Source organism: Bufo bufo, chromosome 2 (assembly GCF_905171765.1).
Source record: "Bufo bufo chromosome 2, aBufBuf1.1, whole genome shotgun sequence".
NCBI lineage: Eukaryota > Metazoa > Chordata > Amphibia > Anura > Bufonidae > Bufo > Bufo bufo.
The window spans coordinates 729,353,079-729,377,401 of NC_053390.1; the positions used below are offsets into that span (position 1 = coordinate 729,353,079).

The 24,323-nt window shown below is 46.4% G+C and overlaps 1 protein-coding gene across 10 annotated transcripts in view; it reads left to right on the plus strand.

Annotated features, from left to right (window-relative positions):
* The window catches only part of FRYL (FRY like transcription coactivator), a 330,165-nt gene that overhangs the window by 117,453 nt on the left and 188,389 nt on the right, over window positions 1-24,323 (plus strand). The window lies entirely within an intron of this gene.

Sequence of the window (24,323 nt, forward strand, 5' to 3'; positions counted from 1 at the left end):
ATCCATAGTGTTTATCTATTATCTACCTACCTACCTGTCCATAGTGTTTATTATCTATCTCTATCAGCTATTTATCTGTCTATCTATCTATAGTGTTTATCTATTATCCATCAGCTATCTATCGATATATCTATATCCTCTAATATCTATCTATCTATCTATCTATCTATCTATCTATCTATCTATCTATCTATCTATCTACCTGTAAGTAGTATAAAGAAATTCCACGGCACTCCCAAGGTTGTGAACCAAACATAGTGTTCTTCAATCACCAGACAGCGACATTTCCGTCCTCTTACAATCACTGCTTGAGAAAAGTCCCAGTAAGAGGACGGAAACGTCACGTTGGTGATTGAAGAACACTATGTTTGGTTCACAACCTTGGGAGTGCCGTGGAATTTCTTTATACTACTTACAGGTAGATAGATATTAGAGGAGATAGATATATCGATAGATGGCTGATAGATATAATAGATAGATAATAGATAAACACTATAGAAAGACGGATAGATAGATGATAGATACTACTTATTGGATGAACAATCACTTCCACAGCCGCTGGCACACCGCTACTGGATTTATGTGGTGCCGCTCATATTACATTTTTATCTATCTATCTATCTATCTATCTATCTATCTATCTATCTATCTATCTATCTATCTATCTATCTATCTTTTAATATCTATCTATCCTCTAATATCATTCCTCAGTATTCACAATCTGTATAGCTCCAACATATTTGGTAGCGCTGTCCATGGAGAGTTCGCAATCACATATCCACTCTCATGGGAAACCAGATATGACATGGTTAAATACATGTACGGTATACACTGCAGATGTTCAGGGATCACCCTATGCCCCATACTATGTGGCAGCAGTGCCAACAACTGGGCATCCCCACTCATTTCCATCCATTTTTGATTAGACATCTAATTTGGAGAACTCCAGGCCCCGGGTTATAAGAAGCTGAGAGTTTTTCACACTCATTCTATATGGTTTCTATTGGTTTGTATTGTTGGGTCCTGTGACAACACTGACTGTGCACCGACTGTGTGTGGTATTGGGATTTTAGTCCTGGAGTGCTGCTCATGGGGGAGAGGTGTATATAGGGTTCTCTTTACAGCAGTGTGTGTGTATAAGGTCTGTACAGCGGTGTGTGTATATAGGGTTGTCTGTGTAGCAGTGTGTATATAGGGTTGTCTGTGTAGCAGTGTGTGTATATAGGGTTGACCGTGTAGCGGTGTGTATATAGGGTTGTCTGTACAGCGGTGCTTGTATATAGGGTTGTCTGTGTAGCGGTGTGTATATAGGGTTGTCTGTGTAGCGGTGTGTATATAGGGTTGTCTGTGTAGCGGTGTGTATATAGGTTTGTCTGTGTAGCGGTGTGTATATAGGGTTGTCTGTGTAGCGGTGTGTATATAGGTTTGTCTGTGTAGCGGTGTGTATATAGGGTTGACTGTGTAGCGGTGTGTGTGTATATAGGGTTGTCTGTACAGCGGTGCTTGTATATAGGGTTGTCTGTGTAGCGGTGTGTATATAGGGTTGTCTGTGTAGCGGTGTGTATATAGGGTTGTCTGTGTAGCAGTGTGTATATAGGTTTGTCTGTGTAGCGGTGTGTGTGTGTATATAGGTTTGTCTGTAGAGCGGTGCGTGTATATAGGGTTGTCTGTAGAGCGGTGTGTCTATAGGGTTGTCTGTAGAGCGGTGTGTATATATAGGGTTGTCTGTAGAGCGGTGTGTATATATAGGGTTGTCTGTAGAGCGGTGTGTGTGTCTATAGGTTTGTCTGTGTAGCGGTGTGTATATAGGGTTGACTGTGTAGCGGTGTGTGTGTATATAGGGTTGTCTGTACAGCGGTGCTTGTATATAGGGTTGTCTGTGTAGCGGTGTGTATATAGGGTTGTCTGTGTAGCGGTGTGTATATAGGGTTGTCTGTGTAGCAGTGTGTATATAGGTTTGTCTGTGTAGCGGTGTGTGTGTGTATATAGGTTTGTCTGTAGAGCGGTGCGTGTATATAGGGTTGTCTGTAGAGCGGTGTGTGTGTCTATAGGGTTGTCTGTAGAGCGGTGTGTATATATAGGGTTGTCTGTAGAGCGGTGTGTGTGTATATAGGGTTGTCTGTAGAGCGGTGTGTGTCTATAGGGTTGTCTGTAGAGCGGTGCGTGTCTATAGGGTTGTCTGTAGAGCGGTGCGTGTCTATAGGGTTGTCTGTAGAGCGGTGCGTGTCTATAGGGTTGTCTGTAGAGCGGTGCGTGTCTATAGGGTTGTCTGTAGAGCGGTGCGTGTCTATAGGGTTGTCTGTAGAGCGGTGTGTCTATAGGGTTGTCTGTAGAGCGGTGCGTGTCTATAGGGTTGTCTGTAGAGCGGTGCGTGTCTATAGGGTTGTCTGTAGAGCGGTGTGTCTATAGGGTTGTCTGTAGAGCGGTGCGTGTCTATAGGGTTGTCTGTAGAGCGGTGTGTCTATAGGGTTGTCTGTAGAGCGGTGCGTGTGTATATAGGGTTGTCTGTAGAGCGGTGTGTATATATAGGGTTGTCTGTAGAGCGGTGCGTGTGTATATAGGGTTGTCTGTAGAGCGGTGCGTGTGTATATAGGGTTGTCTGTAGAGCGGTGCGTGTCTATAGGGTTGTCTGTAGAGCGGTGCGTGTCTATAGGGTTGTCTGTAGAGCGGTGCGTGTCTATAGGGTTGTCTGTAGAGCGGTGCGTGTCTATAGGGTTGTCTGTAGAGCGGTGTGTCTATAGGGTTGTGTGTATATATAGGGTTGTCTGTAGAGCGGTGTGTGTGTATATAGGGTTGTCTGTAGAGCGGTGTGTGTCTATAGGGTTGTCTGTAGAGCGGTGCGTGTCTATAGGGTTGTCTGTAGAGCGGTGCGTGTGTATATAGGGTTGTCTGTAGAGCGGTGCGTGTCTATAGGGTTGTCTGTAGAGCGGTGCGTGTCTATAGGGTTGTCTTTACAGCAGTCTATATGGATGTGATCTGGACATCCATGCCCCCGATGCTCTTGGACCCAGTTTGCTCTTCTGTTCGGCGCTGTGTAATGTGTAGGATACCTTTTTATATGTGTTGTGTAATGATGGTTAGATGCTGCAGACTGTATTGAACGTGCACATTACTGTGGCCAATCCTAGGGGAACCTTGAAGTCAGCTGAATTTCGCGGCAGCGACCCCCCCAGCACAATGACAGTGTGGAGCCAGCGTTCCCGGCCTGCTTAGCCGACAGTAATGGCTGCTGTGCTGGGCAGCGCTTGATTGCAGTTGAGCATTTTGTCTTTCACAGATAACAATGACGTTCATACGGCCTGTATACCGGGTGCCGCTCCAGCGCCAGCAGTTTTGGGTTTGGAAGGCTGTTGTCTCTTTTAACCTGTTAGGATTCCTTAGACTTTGGTGACTATAGTGTGATAGAAGTGTAACGCAGGGAGTGTTTTACAGTGGGATCACTATAAGGCCTCGTTCACACCAGCGATACGGATTGTGTCAGGATCTGTTCAGGGAAAAACTGATGGTTTTGCACCCAAGTTCAATTTGTTTTTTCTTTGATTGCGTTCAGTGTATATTTTTTCCTGAACCAGTTTTTAATGAATATTTCGCGAAAACTGAAGAATAACACTCAACATCTCCGAGCTACCATCGCTGAAAAAAAATCATTGCATGCCTTCCGTTTTTTCACACAAGCCCCATTCACTTCAGTGGAGCCAGAGCCGCTTTAAAGACGCGCAATGTAGAAAATAATGCGCCCTGAACGCAGAGACGATCAGTGAACGACGACACTCATGTGCACAGACCCACTGAATGAATGGGTCAGGATTCAGCGGGATGCCGTCCGTTCACAACACCCATCGCATCCCATAGTGATGTGGTCTTGCCATTTTCCAGAAATAATTGCTGTCAGTGAATGGCCTCATGCACACGACCGTTGTGTCCATTGTTCCGTTTTCCGTGATTTTCTGCGGACCCATTGACTTTCAATGGATCCGTTGAAAACTCGGATAATGCACCGTTTGTCATCCGCGTCCGTGATCCGTGTTTCCAGTCCGTCAAAAAAATATTTTTTTCACTTTTCATGTCTGGTGATCCTCCAAAAATCAAGGAAGACACATGGAAACAAAAACGGATCACGGAACAACGGAACCCCGTTTTGTGGATCGTGAAAAAATACTGTCGTGTGCATGAGGCCAATGGATGTTCTTATTTACACCCAGAAGATGAAAACCCGGACTGAATGATTATCAGAGCTGAGTGTTTGCTTCAGTGTAAAGGGCGCATTTACATGCACTGACTGAGCAGGCAATAATTGGGAAGAAACTGTTCCTTCCTGATAATTGCCTGCTCGTCAGTGGAGCTGCACTTACATGCCTCAGTCTCCTCCACTTTATGGGAACGAGCGATGGCTACTGCAGAGATACATTATTGTATTGGGACTGCTGCCCAGAAACCATGATTTAGGAGTCAGCATAAACCATGAATTCACCCGATGCTCGTTCCAGTGATCGGCGGTACCTTTCCACCAGGCAATTATCAGGAATGAGCGTTCATAATAATCTGCCCCATAATTGTGCAGTGTAAATCCACCTAGTTTAGGCAATGCTCTGTGAGTGAAGTGTCCTGGACTCCCCACATAATGCTGTTAAAGGGGCTTTCCAGGACTGACATATTGATGATCTATCCTCAGGATAGGTGATCAGTATCAGATCAGTGGTGGGTCTGACTCTTGGGACCCCCACGGATCTGACATATGGTGCTCCGTGAGTGCTAAGGCCTCTTCTTAGACCAGTGACGTCCCGTCCCGTTCATCTGTCACACGGTCTAGGCTCAGCTCAGCCCCATAGAAATGAATGAGCCTGAGCTGCAATACCAAGCACAGCCTCTATACAATGGAGGCGCTGTGCTTGGTAAGCTGTGAGGGGGCCTCAGCGCTCACTGGACCCTATACCTGATACGTTAACGCTAACCTTCATGTATTTTGCTTATATAGAGTTGCCGAGAATGCATTGTAGCAGATTCTCAGCGGCGAGAACCATTAGGCTAATTTCACAGATTGAATGCGTGTAGTGAACACATAGCATCCAGACTGAATCCTGAGCCATTCCTTTCAGTGGGTCTGTGCTCATCAGCAGCGTTATTTACTGATCATCTCTGCGTTCAGGAAAAATCCCAGCATCTTCTATGTTGTGCGTTTTTTACGCAGCCCTGGCTTTACTGATGGTCACTAGGAGATGTAGATTGTTAGTCTTCCGTTTTTCTTCATGTGGGTGAAATCCAGATACAATCTGGATGGGAAAAACACAAAGGGCTCATGCACACAACCGTATGTATTTTGCGTTCCGCAAAAAATATGGATATGCATTCCGTATTTTGTGGAACAGAACATCTGGCCCCTAATAGAGCAGTACTATCCTTGTCCGTAATGCGGACAATAATAGGACTTGTTCTATTTTTTTTTTCCAGAACGGAAATACGGACAAACGGAATGCACACAGAGTAACTTCCGTTTATTTGGTGCGGATCCATTGAAATGAATTGTTCCGCATACTGTCTGAACGGACACGAAAAGAAAATACGCTTGTGTGAATGAGCCCAGACGCTGAGTGCAGTCGCAGAAAGAACTGATTGAAGTTGCGTGAAAAACCAACCGTTTTTTCCTGAGCAGATCCTGACACAATCCTGTGACAGAGGCCATAGGTTACCATGGGTGTTTAGTATCTGGATGTAGATAAGAACATTTCAATTTACTGACAGCAAGCAGAGAGTAAAACGCTGTATATCTGAAAAATGCAGTCCAATTGACATGAAATAAAATGTGTGAGCAGAGGGCCCCTTTATATGACGTATGAAGAATGTGTATGTGGGTACGACCACTTGGCGCGGTTGAGTGGTGCTTGCGACGTGGTCGCACAGTTCTTAACCATAGTGCACCTTTGTTACCCTGCGGCTGTTTACAGTGCAAACCCACCGAACATGCGGTCTCATTAGTTTTTAACCTGAACCCTCTGTAGCTGCGCTGTACTTGAACGCAAGAGTCACACGACCCAGTCGCATGGTCATAACTTGAGGCCTCATGCACACGACCGTATTTTGCAGATTCGTGCATTGCGGACCGCAGCAAGGACACGGTCAGGGGCGTGAGACCTAAGATGCATTGCGTGTTTCATCTGTTTCTAGAAGAGCTTGGCGATCACTCCCTATGACCATACGGTTGTTTCCCAGCTGAGCGGAGATGCATTGCTGCCTATCTAGGACTGTCTGTGTGCCCGCGATCCACAAGAGGCGGTCCACACCGCAAAATAGAAGAAAAAAATAGGAAATGTTAAAAAAAAAATTGTGGACCAAAATCCCACGGAAGCGCTTCGCAGTGCCGCAGTCTTTACAGGACACTCATGCTAGAGAGCCCAGGACTGTTGGTAGAGCCCAGTTATTCAGTGTCCCAGCTACAGTGACCCTCTGACCCCTTCATTGACCTCTGTGAATTGGGAGCAAGCAGTTCAAAGGTCACTGAAACCCTGCAAGAAACTTTGAGCTCAGGTTTTGCATACAGATTTCCACGCCTTTGTGTCCTTGTGGATGGCGCTGATGCGGGAGGAAGAGGGGCGATCCTCTTCTAGCCACCTCATTGATGCTGGTCCTGGGTAAGTGTTTTAGACGGTACATACTTTTAGCTGGTTCTCGTCTTTTACTCGTATGAATCCGGTTTGTGCAGAATGACATTTGAGGGGTATTTGCAGAGTTCCTGCAGTTCCTGGTTGGATGTATTTGCATAGTTGTTATGTGTAACGATTTTTCAAAATGCCCCCTGATGTTATCGCAGGAATGCCGTCTAACCTGTACCATCTTCTTCATCACACCGCGCTTACTGGTATAATTTGCCTGATTGTGATATGTGCATATAAAACCATGTTTGCCCAGCTGCAAGGAGCCACCTTTCCATCATAGAAGGTTCTTGTAGTCATGAAACGCCACTCCCGTTGGTGCCCACTCTCTAGGCATGGTATTTAGAAGCAGGGCAGTGAGGACTTATGCTTGGTTGTCACTGCATGCCATTGATGTCAGTGGACGCAACCGCTCCTTCAAGGTCAAGAGCCGCTCTCTGCAATACAAGGGCGACCGGAGCCCTGAACCTCACAATGCTCTATGTGCCCTTTGACGTGGGGCGATCTGGATCTGACGTGTGCCTTTTTGCCCATGGGCTTGGTGAGCTTTTGCATTTTCTATTTCTATTGCTACTTTGCTATGAGCATAGAACAGAAGGTTTGCGCTGTTGTCCTTGTATACCGTTGTGGAGTGTGGAGAAGCGCCTATAGAGCGGTCATGTATGTACGCCGGCTCCCCACCACATTGTACCGGGGCGATGACCAGTAGTATTTGGTGACTCTGCAATGTGTACGCTGAGCTCGGGGGAGTGACTGTCAGTCATCACTTCCATATACAGAGGCCCAGTGGCGTAACTAGAGATGACTGGGCCCCACTGCAAAAAAGTTTCTTGGGGGGGCGGGCCCAATAAAAGATTTGGGCTCCCCCAAGAAACTTTTTCGCAACCACCCCCTCCTGTGAAACCCCCACTCTTGTGGCTAGTCAAGATAACTCTCTCAGACCAAACCCAGTAGCTGCTCCATCCGTTTCCTACAGTGTCACTCAGTGTCGGACTGGGGTACCTAGGGCCACCAATAACATTTATTTTGGGGGCCCACTGTATGGATACATTCAAATATAATAAATAATTTTAACAAGTTTTTTATATGAACATAGGCTGGTTGAGGTGCTATCCATTGACTATATGTATATAGTGCAGTAAATCTAATGTGTCAGGGGGATTCTCCTGTACCCCTGTGGGCCAGTCCGAGCCTGGTGTCACTGTATACATCATCATTGTATAATACTGTTATGGGGGTCTTGACATTAAAATCTTTTAGTCCTCCTCCTGGGTGGGCCCCTTCTGAGTTTGGGCCCAAAGCAGCTGCTTCCCCTATAGCTACGCCCCTGCAGAGGCCTAAGTATCTGTCCCCTCCAAAGAACAGCCTTGTTGCCGTCTCAACAGTACATAATGCTACTGCCTTTTATCTCATTGTTTTCTCGTGATGCAGCAGAGATGACTTTGTCATTCAGCTTTATTTTACTGAGATGAAACAGTTGAGGTGGGTGATTTTTGGCCTTTTGGCTCTGGTCACGTGAAGGATCTTGGTAATTTAAAAGCCCAGGGTACAGGGAGTTGTTCCACCAAGGTTCCTGAACCCACACGGACTGGCCATTGGCCCTGCAAGGAAACTTGCCACCAGCCAAGTAAGTACTAATCTGATGCTTAGAGCAGAGAGCGTCAAGTACCTGGCTGGCAGCTACAGGTGCCCTCCTAACGTCTGAGGTCAGCTGTATTACCATGCTGAGGACAGAACGTGGTGCAGATCTTGTGGGGAGGTATTTGTGCTGCACCGTGCTATCTGGTGCTGCTGGGGCAGTATATGGGGCTGCATGTGGTATTTTGTGCCTTATATTGGCCACACCCACTTTTGTTGTATCTACCTTCTGTCAATTTGGGCCACCTACAACATGGGGCCACTTTTATTTAACACTTTAAGATCCCATTCTGCCCCTGGGTGATGGCATATCTCCGCACCTCACTTGTTTCAGCACGTGATCCTCCGTCTGCCCGAGTCTCTTAGCTTGCACTTTATGCAGACATAGCTTGCCATTGGCCACATCCTTGACCTTGAGCTTTGGAAAAGAAAAAAGTTGAGGTCATGGCTAGATTATGATTATCCGCTAGTGGAGGGCTATGTGACCAGTCACGTCCATCAGCCACCTCCACACAGTGCTCGGAAAGGTGGGAAAACGGCACGTGCGCTGAATAGAAATGTCCAACCTGTTTAATGTGCATCTCTGGATTTCTATGCTGCTACGCAGATGTTACTTGACTTCAAAGCTGGGGATCAGTTTTAGCCGAAGTACTTACCTGCTGTCCTGTGGAAAACCAAAAAGATCACATTGTGGCTACATCTGTAACTCTCCAACGCAACTTCATCCAGAATAGTCACCAGGTTATCAGGAGTTTGTAATCCAACCAGAATTTTGCCCACCTACATGCAAAGAAATGGTATGGCAGCCTGAAACGCGTGACTGCAAGACTTGAATTGTGTTTTTGTTTGGAGAGATTGAAGTGTGGCCGGAGGTTGGTTAATCTTTTGGTTAATTTCCCCATTCTCCGCAATGTGAACAGTTTCACAATATAGAATCTTACTCTTTCCTCGCAGGGTACATGGGTTGTTGGCGATAAAGATTATTTTAGGGTGTGTATTAATTGGGCAACAATGATGACAAACGCAGCTTAGTGAATATACTGTATCCAGCAGAATGAGAACATTGTAATCTCTACTGCATGGTTATGAGGTAGGTATGCCATTGTTCCGGTCATGTTCTCATTGTGTCTTGACTGATATAATGCATCTGAAGTGAAACCATGATGGCGCCCTGTGTGATATACCCTGATGTATAAGATAGGAAGACCACCGTCTCTCCTGTACAATGGAGCACACACATACCACTAATGCTGACATTTGGAGAAGTCTCAGACACCCCTGGTGAAAGGTAGTTTATGTCCCGTCTTGTCCCAGATGCCGCAGAATAGGAATTAACTAGGAGCCTGACATGAAGCGCAGGGAGTAGTATTGTGCCGTCTTTTAGGCTGGGGTGGCACAGCGACACGTGGTTGCAGAAACCTTGCACGACCAAAAGCATTTGTACCACTTGTCCGCAACTTGTTGTCATGTTACTATTTTACAGCTGTCATTTGGCTGTAAAAACATAGGCAGGTGGTAATCACGTGTGACTTACATTGTGTTCTATGATTGCAAAGTAGCATAATTTTTTGCAGTTGTCGCAGCATGTCACATAAGGACTCCATTGACGATCATTAGATGTAGAGATGAGCAAACCGATTTGTCCTCAGAGTTATTGAGCAGTGAAGGGGCTGCCCCCTCTGCTCTCGAGGGTCCCTCCTGCTGCATGACTGGCAGGGTCGGACGTCTCGCCCAGCCCTGGCAGTTTTGCACCTGCACCACGGCTGAGTAGTGGTAGAAGTGCAGAGGATCTGCCGCTACTTCCAGATCAGCCACTGTGCATGCGCCTCTACTCAGGGCAGCGGCGCAGGTGCAGGTATGGTCAGGGCCGATCGAGACGTCAAGCGGCAAGGGCAGCCTCTTGAGCAGCAGGGACGGCCTGTCACTGCTCAAAAATTCTGTTTGATGAACAAATCGATTCTATCATCTCTAATTAGATGTGAAGTTGCATTGCGACTTTTTACGCTGGTCTTTGTTTCCCCTTTTGCGCTGGCGGAGGTTGCGCATTATGTATGACGAGGCGTACACGTCGTGATAAATTAGGCATACCTCCAGCCGTCCGTGCATCAGCCGTAAAAAACTACTCCAGCCCCTGACTAATTTCATAGCGTCTGTGTGATTGTGTCAGGTCTGCAGAGAAAGCTTAATGGCAAATCTGCCGTTTTATCTTTATGGTAATGGTATGGTCCAGTTGCGGTCACCCAAAGTCCTCCTAAAGTGCCTCGCCTAGACCGTGGCTATAGCCTCAATTCCTTGTGAGCTCTCTGGGCTATTCCAAAGAGGTGGGAACCCTGAGTCCTTAGGCATCGTAAGAGTCTGGTTCCTAAAGCTAGCCATACATTAGGTGGCCTAAGGGTACAACCACAGCACCACACCTGTCCATTACCTGCACGCGATGCCGATTTTCTAGCCGTAAAATCCTCAGCGTTAGGCCTCCTGCACACAACCGTAGTTGTCCCGTTGCCGTATTGTGTAAACTGCATTTGCGGACGGGCACTGTTCCGTGTGCATTCCGTATCACAGATGCGGACCCAATTACTTCAATGGGTCCGCAAATCCCGAGATGCGGAACGGAAGCACGGAACGGAACCCTACGGAAGCCCTACGGAGTGCTTCCATGGGGTTTCGTCCCGTACTTCCGTTCCGCAAAAAGATAGAACATGTTCTATCTTCTTGCGGAACGGCCAGATCACGGACCCATTAAAGTAAAATGGGTCCGCGATCTGCTCCGGCTGCCTCCCGGTCGGTGTTCGTGCATTGCGGCCTGCATTGTCATCCGTTGTGTGCATATGTAGCTTCATACTGCACCAGCACAGTGAATAAGATTTGACAAATCTCATGTGCACTTTGCTTTTTTTTTTTAAACGTGTGGACATTTCAAAATCCTCAGCCTGTCAGTTGTCAATCTATTAGATCGGTGGGGGTCCACACTGATCATGAGAACGGGAGCCCCGTACCCCCTGCAGCCCCTCTGATATGAATGGAGTGGCCAGTTGCACATACACGTGGCTGCTCCACTCATTTCTATGGCAGTTCCGGAGACAGCAGACTACAACGCTTGGCTATCTCACCTATAAGCATATCGCATATCTGGCCGCTCCGTTTATTTCAGGGGGCTGCAGGGGTTACTGGGTTACAGAACCACAACACGTATTGCAGATTTATGTGTGGTTTTGGTGCAGATTTGCAGGCACCATTGCAGGTACCATAAAAGGTGCCTGTACGCTGTGCAGTTTGGCCTCGGATTCTGGATTACCGCTACTTGCTCGCTCGCACCTGTACTTGCTGTTGTCCACCCGGCAATTATTATTATTCTTTTTTTTTTTTTTTTCAAGAAAGCAGCCATATTGTTTATGTCCTTGAACAACACCTTTAACCCATTAAAGTGGTGTTCCAACTTTCAGATATTGAAAGTGTATTCTACGTGTGAACACCTCGGTGCATATTCTTCTTTCTTCGTGTACCCTCTTTGGCACAGATAAGGCTACTTTCACACTAGCGTTCGGAGCGGGTCCGTCTGATGTTTCATCAGACGGATCCACTCCTATAATGCAGACGTTCGCATCCGTTCAGAATGGATCCGTCTGCATTATAACTTAGAAAAATTTCTAAGTGTGAAAGTAGCCTGAGCGGATCTGTCCAGACTTTACATTGAAAGTCAATGGAGGCGGATCCGCTTGAAGATTGAGCCATATAGTGTCATCTTCAAACGGATCCGTCCCCATTGACTTCCATTATAAGTCTGGACGGATCCGCTTGCCTCCGCACGGCCAGGTGGACACCCGAACGCTGCAAGCAGCGTTCAGGTGTCCGCTCACTGAGCGGAGCGTGAGGCTGAGCGCTGGCAGACTGATGCATTCTGAGCGGATCCGCATCCACTGAGAATGCATTAGGGCTGGACGGCTGCTTTCGGGGCCGCTTGTGAGCCCCTTCAAACGGAGCTCATGAGCGGACACCCAAACGCAGGTGTGAAAGTAGCCTAACTGTGGGAACTGCTGATCTTCAGATATACGGTACACACACACACACACACACACACACACACACACACACACACACACACACACACACTAAAGCTGGAATTTTCCTTCAAAAGCCTACGGCAGCTCTGTGCACGTCAGGCGGAGGAGATGATGTGATTGTAGGATGTGTTCAGTGGAAGATGGCATCTGCTTTAAGCTTTCATAAATAATCGAGCTGTCAGTCTCCGATCTCTTCAGTGCCCCACCTAATCCAGATGGTCATCATACCTTCAACTTGACTCATTTCTATAGGTTCCTGGTATAACCTGGGTGTGTAAGTGTCTTGCGTCTTGCCGGAACCAGTTAGACTCGTGTAGGCCTTGCTCCAAGTCAGAGATCACTGCTCTTTTCTCTGTGCTCGCTCTTGTGGATGAGCGCCGCTAACAAAGATTGAGCGTTCCGGTTTCTGATGTGTAGCCGCCCTGGACCTTTGCCATATAGCGCTGGTTATCTGTAGCTCCGCACATCTTTCTGTTGGTATTGTTTTCCTGCAGGAGGAAAATGACCAGACAATAGGTTCTCTGATCCAGAAATGCACCTACATGCAGCCGGAGTTCAGGATCTATTCTGTCTTTTTTTTTTACAATTTGCTTAAAGTTGTGGTCTTTAAGACGTTGGCTGCTGGTGGTTTAGGACAAATTTATCAATCTCTGCATGAAAAGCTAAAAATCACGTGTTGCTGGAGAACCCCTTTAATTGGTTCACAGGACTCGATCACTTGGATTTGGAGAATGCCAAGGAGTGACGCTGCTGTAGTTTTTCTTTGAAATGTAAAATTGATGCTTTTATCTAAAAAGACATCATGGCTTCTTTGCGTGTTGTTGCTTTAAAGCCTCATACGCAGGGCTGTCATACAACTCCATATAATCTGAGTTGCACAGAACTGTAATACAGAGAGAAGTCTGCGGGCCTGTACTAAGCCATCCATACGTAATAAAAGAGGAAATAATGGTACTCTGTTCAGTCAGAGATACAGTATGGGCTTCTAGGAGGAGTACCGCCTTCTACATGGGCTAAATGATCATTAGAAGCCACTGCAGATGCCAAATATTCTCCAATCCTGTGTTAGGCACTTGAATTGATATTAGAAAAGGCCAACCCAAAAAAGTAAGGGTGGTAATACTCTGCCCGATGCGCAGGCTGGACTCCCACCGATCATCCATAAACTCGTTTCATTGGCCGATGCAATGTATATGGAGGAGGAATGCTTGATACTGGAATCGTCCCTTTCCCATTCAGTTGATTATGGGCAGCACATCCCTGAATACACAGGGCAATGCGCTGCCGATAATTGAGCATCTTTTAGGCTAATGGAGCGGCCACACAGTCAGGTTTCTGCAAGCAGTTTTTGGAAGCCAAAAATCGGGAGTGGATCATGAAAGGAGAGAAAATGTACAGGTCAGATACCACTTATCTTTTTCTGAATTCGCTTCTGGTTTTGGCTTCCACAACTGCATGCAGAAACCTAGGCGCGTGGCCGTACCCCAAGGCTGCCTCCAAACAGTGCGGGTTCTCATGCACACGACCGTTGTTTTGGTCCGCATCCGAGCCGCAGTATTTGCGGCTTGGATGCGGACCCATTCACTTCAATGTGGCCGCAAAAGATGCGGACAGCATCCGTTGCTCCGTTCCGTGGCCCGCAAAAAAAATATAACCTGTCCTATCCTTGTCTGTTTTACGGACAAGAATAGTCAGTCATATTAATGGCTGTCCGCGCCGTTCCGCAAATTGCGGAACGCACACGGACGCCATCCGTGTTTTGCGGACCGCAGAACACACAACGGTCGTGTGCTTGTAGCCTAATACAGTACCAGCAAAGTGTATGAGGTTAGACAAATCTCATGTACACTTTGCTTTTTTTTCCTTATGTGTGGAAACCCTGCTGTGTGGATTTTGAAATTTGCAGCTTGTCAATTGTTTGTGCGGTTTATAGATATCACCCTTTTAAGGGGAGATCGGCGGCAAAACCGCATCAAATCAGCCCATAAAACCACAAGCAACACTGGGCAGTTTTTGGTGTGCAAACGCACCGAAAAGTGCAGGAAATCTGTGCTGATCTTCTGTTAGTAAACCTGCACCATCTGTCACTACGATTCTGGACTACTATCTGCAGTAACACGAGTGGACTTCCAGCACAATACGCCATATTCATAAGCGAAAGATGGGTGTACCAGACCTGTAGAATATGTGGAAAACTCGCAGTCAGGTTGACGTGTTTCAGATCTGATGCTGATCCCAAAGGCTGTATTACACAGCCCGATTCCGCAGGCGATTGTTGGGAAGGAAGTGTTCCTTCCTGGCAATCACCTGCTCGCTAGCGGAGGAGACCGCAGCTATTACATGCAGCGATCGCCTCCACAGCATGGGGAGGAGTGATTATGTCATCGCTCGTCCCCATGCTGTCTATTTAAAAAGCACAATCTGCCGCCGGCAAATCGTGACCGTTCAGTATGCTGAAAGATCACGATTGCCCGTTAAATGGGTAATCTGCGGCAGTATTGGGCTACTTTCACACTGGCGTTTTGGCTTTCCGTTTGTGAGATCCGTCATGGGCTCTCCCAAGCGGTCCAAAACGGATCAGTTTTGCCCTAATGCATTCTGAATGGAAAAGGATCCACTCAGAATGCATCAGTTTGCCTCCGTTCAGTCACCATTCCGCTCTAGAGGCGGATACCAAAACGCTGCCGAAACTGAGGCAAACGGATCCGTCCTGGCACACAATGTAAGTCAATAGGGACGGATCCGTTTTCTCTGACACAATCTGGCACAATAGAAAATGGATCCCTTTCCTATTAACTTTCAATGGAGTTCATGACGGATCCGTCTTGGCTATGTTACAGATAATACAAACTGATCCGTTCATGACGGATGCATGCGGTTGTATCATTGTAACGGATCGGTTTTTGCAGATCCATGACGGATCTGCCCACAACGTGAGTGTGAAACTAGCCTTACACTGTCAAATGATTGCTAACGCGCGTTAATACGGACCATCACTAGCGATTATTTGGCCGTGTGATACCGGCTTTACTCATAGACAGGAGTGGAGCCTACAGTGAGATAAGTAAATATTTGCACCTGTTCTACGTTTTTAACCTGCACCTATTGTCCCTCAATCACTGATGCAAATCACTGATTAAACACTGACTGTGTAAAGGAAAGCAACCAAATATTGATGAAAAATACTGATATAAATAAAAGATGCCAGTGGCTGACAGGCGAGCAGCACAGTTTAGCTTCTTGTATGTGATTCGGCCTGGTTGTGGGATCCACGTGTGTCTCACCGCTAATTGTCGGCCAGCACCTGTACATACAGTTTGTTTGATATAGTTTGTACAGGTTAAGGCTACATGCACACGAACGTGGTTTGGTTCCGCATCAGAGCCGCATTTTTTGTGGCTTGGGTGCGGACCCATTCACTTCAATGGGGTCGCGAAAGATGTGGACAGCACACAGCATCCGTTGCTCCGTTCTGTAGCCCCGCAAAAAAAAAATTAGAACATGTCCTATTCTTGTCCGTTTTGCGGACAAGGATAGGTATTGTTACAATGGATCTGCAAAAAAACGGATGTCATACGGATGTCATCCGTTTTTTTGTTTTTTTTTGCGGATCCGCAATTTTCAGACCGCAAAACACAAACGTTCGTGTGCATGTAGGCTAAAGCAGACAAGGACAGGTACCGTCCAGTAATTAGCGGTGATCTGCGTGTGGATTGTGCTGCCGGGCCGCACCATGTAGGGCAGCCTTACAGCAGCCAGCGTTCATATAAGTGGTTGTTCTCAATAACTGGCCTGAAAATCAGACGTGTTACTAATAGCTTTTTTCTGACAGATTTTGATGCAGTTTTTTGGAGAAAGAGTCAGAAGTGGGTTGTAAAAAGTATAAAAGAAGGACTTCTACTTCTCCTTCCTGCTGCTGGGTCCACTTCTGGCTGTCTAAAAAAAAGGCATCAAAATTTTCTACAATAACCTGTGTTGGACACCACCCTAATATAGTCTCTATTCTTCAGTAACACATTTCAAGGCACATTGGGGGGGGGTCCTATTCCTATAATCCTTTCCATTTAACCATCCACCCATCTCAGTCTTTTACTGCCTTTAGTGTCAAACTGCACCTATAAATCTCATTGTATGTGCCCTGGTCTTCTCCAGTTTGTTTCTCCGGCCCCGTGCCACACATATTTTTTGTTTTGTGGTTGTATCATGTAGACAGAAGTGGCCACAGTTTGTTTCAGATTATAATTGCATTTGCCCTTGAACGGTAACGTGTGGACCCACCCTATGATACAGTCTGTATGCCGTGGTGGGGGATCATGCTCACAGTAACATCGTTATGCACAAGCAATCCTTCACATATATACGGTCCAGGGCCAGAGTTGCTTCTTCCTCTACAGACTTCTTGAAGGTGATTGCAGTTCTGGCTGTGCCACTGTGCAGATCTGGTATAATAGAGAAGGTTTATAAGAAGATTACTCTCAGGATAGAACTTCAATAATTGGCCACGGAAATGCAAATCCTGATTGTCCACCCTCTTGGTGCATAAGACAGATAGGACTGGGTAGACATATTTATTGTAATTATACAATACTCCTTTTGTCATAGGATTTGGTCTAATCCTAAATTACTGCAGAATACCAATGACCTCCAGAAAGTCCTCCAGATTCATCACGTAAAGTGGGTTGTACATAACAAATACATGTTTTTATACATACGGCAGCCATATTGAACCAAACCCAGCATTTAATCTTGTGGAACAGGTGGCAGCATTATGTCCAATGTCACTGTTGGGATGAGAAGAGAATGGCAAATAGCTCATATCTGTGCCATTGACACGGAGTGGCTGTGCCCATTGGTTATAGTTTAACCACATCTACAGTCATATGCAGTTTGCATTACTTTGCAGTTGCTGTTCAGCCTAAAAAAGCAAGGTTACTCAGCACCTCCTAACAAAGTCAAATAAATGGGCAAGAATTATGTGACTGCAATGGAGAAGCAGGTTATATTTCCTATGCTCATAAATTAGAGCACATTTGATCACATTGTGTGAGCCCACCTACCACACCAAGGCAACCTCATTCAGATGGGTCCCTACACCAAATAGTGCACCTATGCAACAGGAGACTTGCCTATCTCTCTTGGGCCTGAATAGCAATTCATGATGGGTAATAAACAACTATTTCAAGTTCATTTTGTAGGTCTAGTCCTGAGAATGAGAGATAAGTCTCCTGTTGTATTGGTATGGTCTATCTGAGTGGGTTTGACATGCTGTGTTAGGTGGGCTCACACCATGTGATCAAAATGTGCCCTGAGAAACTCAAATTTATACTTGTAGCGGTTATGCGATTGAAAACAATACAGATATCACATGATTGTTGGTTTATATCTAGGCTAGGACATTGTGGCCAGGGACAGACAGTAGATGACCACTATGCAATGATAGTAGTGGACTTATTGCTTCCAATATCTAATATATTGGGAGTAAAGGTACTCTACACCTTCATAGCTGTCTCTCCCTACTCCCTCAAACGGCAAATCACCGCTGGGTCACATGCCATGCATCATGCTAAGGTCAGTAATTGGCTGCAGCGGCACATGATACATGTAGGGACCCGGAAGTCTGGTGAAGACAGTCCAGGAGCCATAGAGCCCCAATGGAGCAGCGGGGAGTAGATGGCTCTCTTCACAGGTCCTGCTGATGGGGTGGTGGCATTTAAAATAATCCAGGACAACCCCTTTAAGTTAGCGAGTTTCTCGGCAATCTCTCGAAATGGTACTTTTCTGGATTGTTTTTGTGACAATGGCATTTGTGCCATCAGTTCCCTCTGAAGCCTGTGACTTTTGTATAGCCCAGTCTAAGAAAGTTGCCGTTCTTCTTGCTCATGGTTATGGCCGTCTGTACTCTGAGTGATGCATAGGTCATTTTTCATTGGTGACAAATTACGATTTCCACCGCTTCTTCATTGTTTCCAGGCCCAAAAGCCTGTTTCCTCAAACTCATTTGTTTTAATATTGAATTTACTTCACATCATTTGGGAAATTGGCAGCGCGGTCAGGTAGTTATGGGAACACAACAAATAAGCCTAGCAAAACGGCGCGCTTCTCATAATTGAATGCAGGTGCGAGCCGTCTGCAGAACTATTAGCGCGTTTTGAGCTTTTGAATTTTTAATTTCTGCATTATTTGTCTTGGGATGCCATTAAGAAAGAAAGCCCCACAATAAGGGCAGGTAATGTGTATTAGGAGGAAGATTTATTTCTCATGGCGTCTGTAAATGCAGTAAAAATTCATTTAAAGGGACACTTCAGTTTTCATTTGTGCAGTCCTGTACATACAAAATATTGTAGCAGTCAGTACGGATGACAGAACCTCCTACGTACTAGATAGGTAATCTATGTCAGTTTACTGCTGCTGTGAGGGGAAGATGCCTGAAGGATAATCCTCATTATAATAGAAGGTGTAGAATTGGGATAACAGTATGATGGCTGTAAACCTCTACAGAAGAGCATCACATTGATTAGTGTCGTGTGTGGTGTTGTGTTTGAGTCATTCATCCTCTTCACTCTCTGGTCTCACTGATGGTCTGACTGAGAAAGTCAAGAGAGACCATTTGCTGTGCTAAAAGTCCATGTAAGCCATGTTTAATCATCTATAACCCAACTGCCTCCTGCTGTTGCGACACTACAAAAAAGGACGAAATACCACTTACTTCAGCGGTGTTCTGCGCTAGCCTTGCCGGAAACCCGACAGACCCCATTTTAGTCATTGGGAAATTTGCAGCAGATGCGAAACTAGCCTAAAGGTCCCCACACTCATTAGTGTATTGTCGGCTAAACCTGCCAAGAGCGGTGGGTTCACCAACAGGTCTAATGTGTATGGGGAGCTCCTGGCTCTCCCCCGACATCATCTGGTCAGAAGAATAGGGAGAACTGACTGGTTCCGTCCAATCCTTTTATTCTCCCAGGAGATAAGCCATATCCAGAGGTGTCTGACAACGACTTTCTCCCCTCTCTCCATTGACTGCAGATACTTGCTCGGGCTGAATCAAACTTGTCTGGGGAAGATGGGAGTGATGGCTGTCATCCGAACAATTATTTGACTGGCAGCTATTGAACATGCATGGCCGGCTTTAGACAGTGGCGCTAGACTTATGGCAGATATCTGGATGCAGGAATATTTAGCGCACCTCTGAGATGAGAGTATTTGCACAATTCCTGATTAACGTGTTATACAAGCTTCAGGTGGTTTTTGTATGCAAACCGTATGTTGCTGTCGAGCCTGTGAAAGGCAAACAAGACCCATCAGGTACCTGATATCTACAAATTCTGTTAGTTATAAAGCTTGATCTCTCAGTGCACAGGCACCGACCATGTGCCCGCCGTCTGCGGACATGGACCCATTCACTTGTATGCACTACTTTTTTGTGTTGCGGAGGCACAGACAGAAAACCCATGGAAGCACTCCGTAGTGCTTCCGTGGGGCTTCCAATCCGTGCTTCCGTTCTGCACTGCGCCGTATCTTCTGGATTGCGGACCCATTCAAGTCAATCGGACAGCATCTGTAGTATGGTGCGCACGCGGCCATTCCCCTTGTATTGCAGACCCTGCAGTATGTGCAGCACTTACCTGATAATTTAGTAGTCTGCTGAAAGTAGTAAGCTTGTGCTGGACTTGTGCTCATCGGCCAATCAGAAGAGGCAGGGCTGCAGAGGGAGGGAGAGCGCAGCAGCCTGAACCAATGATCAGACTGGAGGCGTGTCTCGGACTACCACAGACGCCTTGTGCACACTATAGCCAAGCTGTAGTCACAGATAAGAACTAGGCCCTATTGAAACTAAATAAATAGCAGGTAATCATCCCCTGAATGTACCTAGATATTTTAAGGTTCCATACTAGATGTCCCTTTTAAAGTGTGCTGTTCAAACATAAAAAGACAATGCTAATCCTGTACCGTCACTGCTTGGTTCCCCCACTGCTTCCCGTTCCATCAACGACATTCTGACATGGGACATGTGACCACTGCAGCAGTGGCCTGCTACATCTGGTGATTGGCTGCTGTGGTCACATGCCTCTGTGTCAGGACACCATAAGTGGGATGTCAGGAAGTAGAGAACAGTGGGGTACCAAGCACCCTTGGTGGTACTAAGGGGTCATTAAAGGGATTTTCTGGGAGTTTTACACTGATCTGGATAGGTCATCACTATCTGATCAGTGGGGATCCGACACCCAGGTCCCCCCGCCGATCTGCTGTTTGAGAAGGCACCAGTGCTCGCAGTAGCACCACGGCTCTCTCTCTGCAAACCAAGCACAGCATAGTACGTTGTATAGCGGCTGTGTTTGGTATCGAAGCTCAGCCCCACCCACTTCTATGGGGCTGAACTGCGCCTAGTCATGTGACTGATGAATGTGACGTCACACGGACTAAGGAAAGCTGGAGAAGGTCGTGGTGCTGCTGAGAGTGCTGCAGCCTTCTCAAACAGCAGATCAGTGGGGGTCCTGGGTGTCAGACGCCCACCGCTCAGATACTGATGACCTATTCAGAGGATAAGTGTAAAGCTACCGGAATACCTCTTTAATGTCACTGCCTTCTCCAGCTTAGCCTAGGCCATGTGATGAGCAGCTCAGCCCCATTGAAGAGAGTGTGAAGTGTGCTTGGTTTGCTGAGAGAAGACTTTGGTGCTACTGTGCCGATAATGTCTTCTCAAGCCGCTGATCGGCGTGGGTCACAGTTGTCGAACCCCCACCTATCAGATACTAATGACCGATCCAGAGTATAGATCATCAGTGTAAAACACCTGGAAAACCCCTTTAAAAATAATGGGGTACACCAGGAAGGTCCTGATTAGGGCTGAGTGAATCGACTTTGGATGAAACATCCGAAGTTGATTTGCATAAAACTTTGTTCTGATACTGTACAGAGCAGGAACTCCATACAGTATTAGAATGTATTGGCTTCGATGAGCCGAAGTTATTGCTTCGCGAAGTCTCACAAGACTTTGCGTAATAACTTAATAAATGAATTTGTACTGTAAAAAACTGTTTACCGAAGTTTTATGCGAATCAACTTCGGATGTTTTATCCGAAGTTGATTCACTCATCCCTAGTCCTGATATATACTGGGGGCACTAGGAGGGGCTTATATACTGGGGGATACTATGGGGCCATTTGATGTTCAGGGGTTACTATGGGGGGTATTATGTGTACTGAGGGCACTGCAGAGGTTGGAATTTAAAAAGCCTATGAAATTTATCAATTTTTAATGGCTGTCTTTAAAAATGGATGCAAAACGGCCATTAAAAATGGATAGACGGCCAGTAAATATATGCCCACCCTGATGCATAATGGCCTTGAGAAACCACTAGTGTATCTGTTTTTAATGGCCTTTTTTCATGTGAATGTACCCGAAGATTGAAAATGGGTTCCTCTGTCCTGTGGCCCAAAATGTCGCTCTATGTATTGACTGCATCATGGTGCCGCACTGCCTGGCTGGAAGCATAAAGTGTGTTCTTTGGATGAAGCATGTTTTGGAGGGCTGGAACATTTGTACATACTTCACCCCATTTGTGGGAAGGGGAGAGCAGACGAGCACCCGGCAAAAGCCCTGAAGAAGAAAGAGGTGTGCTGTAGTGGCTATGGTCCTGCCCATGTTACGCCAGTTTGAGGGCAGAGACTGGTCCAAGGGTGTATCCAAAAATGGCACACAAGAAACAAAAACGACTTTGTTTTTACCCTGCATTACCTATAATGACTGCTGCGATAAGCAGGGATCCTGATTTATCATGGCCGTAGATGTGCCTCAGTATAGGAACAGAGACCTGGAGCAAGTCTCAAGAGTTAAAAAGAAGACCTTGCTGGTGAATGAGGTCTCGCACTTACGAGACATGGCCTACTGCTCCATGAACACACCGCACATTATTCCGTAACACAATGCCATGTTTGTTTGTTCTCTGTCCATGGCTCTGCTATGTGGGAAACGTACAACCAAGAGCCCGTGGTGTGGAAGGAAGCCTCTCCAGCACCGCATTGTTGTCTAGCTCACGTTATGTGGGGGATTACTAAATCCTTAATAACAATGGATAGGTTTATAAGAACTGGCTGCAGATTCTCAGAATATGGTTACTTCTATAAGGTAGACATCTGCGTGCAGGGTCTCCTGGAGAGGACGGTGCCAACCATGAGTAACATGCCCTAGCACAGAAGTGTATTGTATGTTGAATTTCAACAAGCCTGATACTTTATTCTCATGGGAGATAGGCTGCCCCCAGAACATGTGAACACGTGTGCACATACCCTTAACTGGCTGAGGCTACTTTCACACTGGTGTTTTGGCTTTCCGTTTGTGAGATCCGTTCAGGGCTCTCCCAAGCGGTCCAAAACGGATCAGTTTTGCCCTAATGCATTCTGAATGGATAAGGATCCGCTCAGAATGCATCAGATTGCCTCCGTTCCGCTTTAGAGGCGGACACCAAAACGCTGCTTGCAGCGTTTTTCTGTCTGCGATGTGGTGCAGAGCAAGACGGATCCGTCCTGGCACACAATGTAAGTCAATGGGGACGGATCAGTTTTTTCTGTCACAATCTGGCACAATAGAAGACTGATCCGCCCCCTTTGACTTTCAATGGTGTTCAAGACGGATCCGTCATGGCTATAGAAGACCTAAAACAACCGGATCCGTTCATGACAGATGCATGCGGTTGTATTATTGTAACGGAGGCGTTTTTGCAGATCCACAAAAACCGCTAATGTGAAAGTAGCCTAACCTGTTACATGTGCACTTGGCAGCTGAAGGCCTCTGTGTTGGTCCCATGTTCATATGTGTTCACGTTGCTGAGAAAAATGAAGTTTTAATAAATGCAAATGAGCCTCTAAGAGCAACGGGGGCGGTGCCATTACACCTAGAAGGTTTCTCTGCAATAGCTGCGTCCTCTGCACTTTGATTGACATGACCAGACCAGTTGGAAATGTTTTCACTGCCTGGCCCTGTCAATCAAAGTGCAGAGGGCATGGCAGTAGCAGAGGGCAGAGCCTCTAGGTGTAAGGCCCCTTTCACACGAGCGAGTTTTCCGCGTGGGTGCAATGCGTGACATGAACGCATTGCACCCGCACTGAATCCTGACCCATTCATTTCAATGTGTCTGTGTACATGAGCGTTGTTTTTCACGCGTTAGTTCTGCATTGTGTGAAAAACGCAGCATGTTCTATATTCTGCGTTCTTCACGCAGCCCTGGCCCCATAGAAGTGAATAGGGCTTCAGTGAAAAACGCATTGCATCCGCAAGCAAGTGCGGGTGCGATGCGTTTTTTTACTGATGGTTACTAAGAGATGTTGTTTGTAAACCTTGCGTTTTTATCATGCGTGTGAAAAACGGATCAAAACGCATTGCACCCGCGTGGAAAAAACTGAACGCAATCGAAGACAAAACTGACTGAACTTGCTTGCAAAATGGTGCGAGTTTCACTGAACGCATCCGGACCTAATCCGTCACGCTCGTGTGAAAGAGGCCTAACGGTAACGCCCCTGTTGCTCCTAGAGGCTCATTTGCATACATTAAAACATGGGGTAATTTATTATCCAGAAATACGCCTATATTAGGTGTATTTCTGGCGGATTGCGACTCACAACAGGTCTAAAAAAAAAGTGGGCGTGGCGGGGAAGGGGTCAGTCCGGGAGGCTCTCATTCATCATTTTCTAGGCCTGGTTTAGGTGTAGCAAATGGTCTAAATGGAAGACGGCAAGGAAGCTATTTGACATTTAGACTGGCACTGAATGCGTCAAAGTTTATCTATAGGCCTGCGCCTCTTCATAACTTCGGCAGATCCACCGCCTGATATAGGGGTTATTAAGACTGGGGTCTAAAACGCCGGTCTTAATAAATGACCCCCATAATTTTTAGAAGCACTGCGGGCACATATGAACATGGGACCAACACAGATGTCTTCAGCCAAGTGCACATGTAACAGGTCAGCCAGTGTCATAGGTAC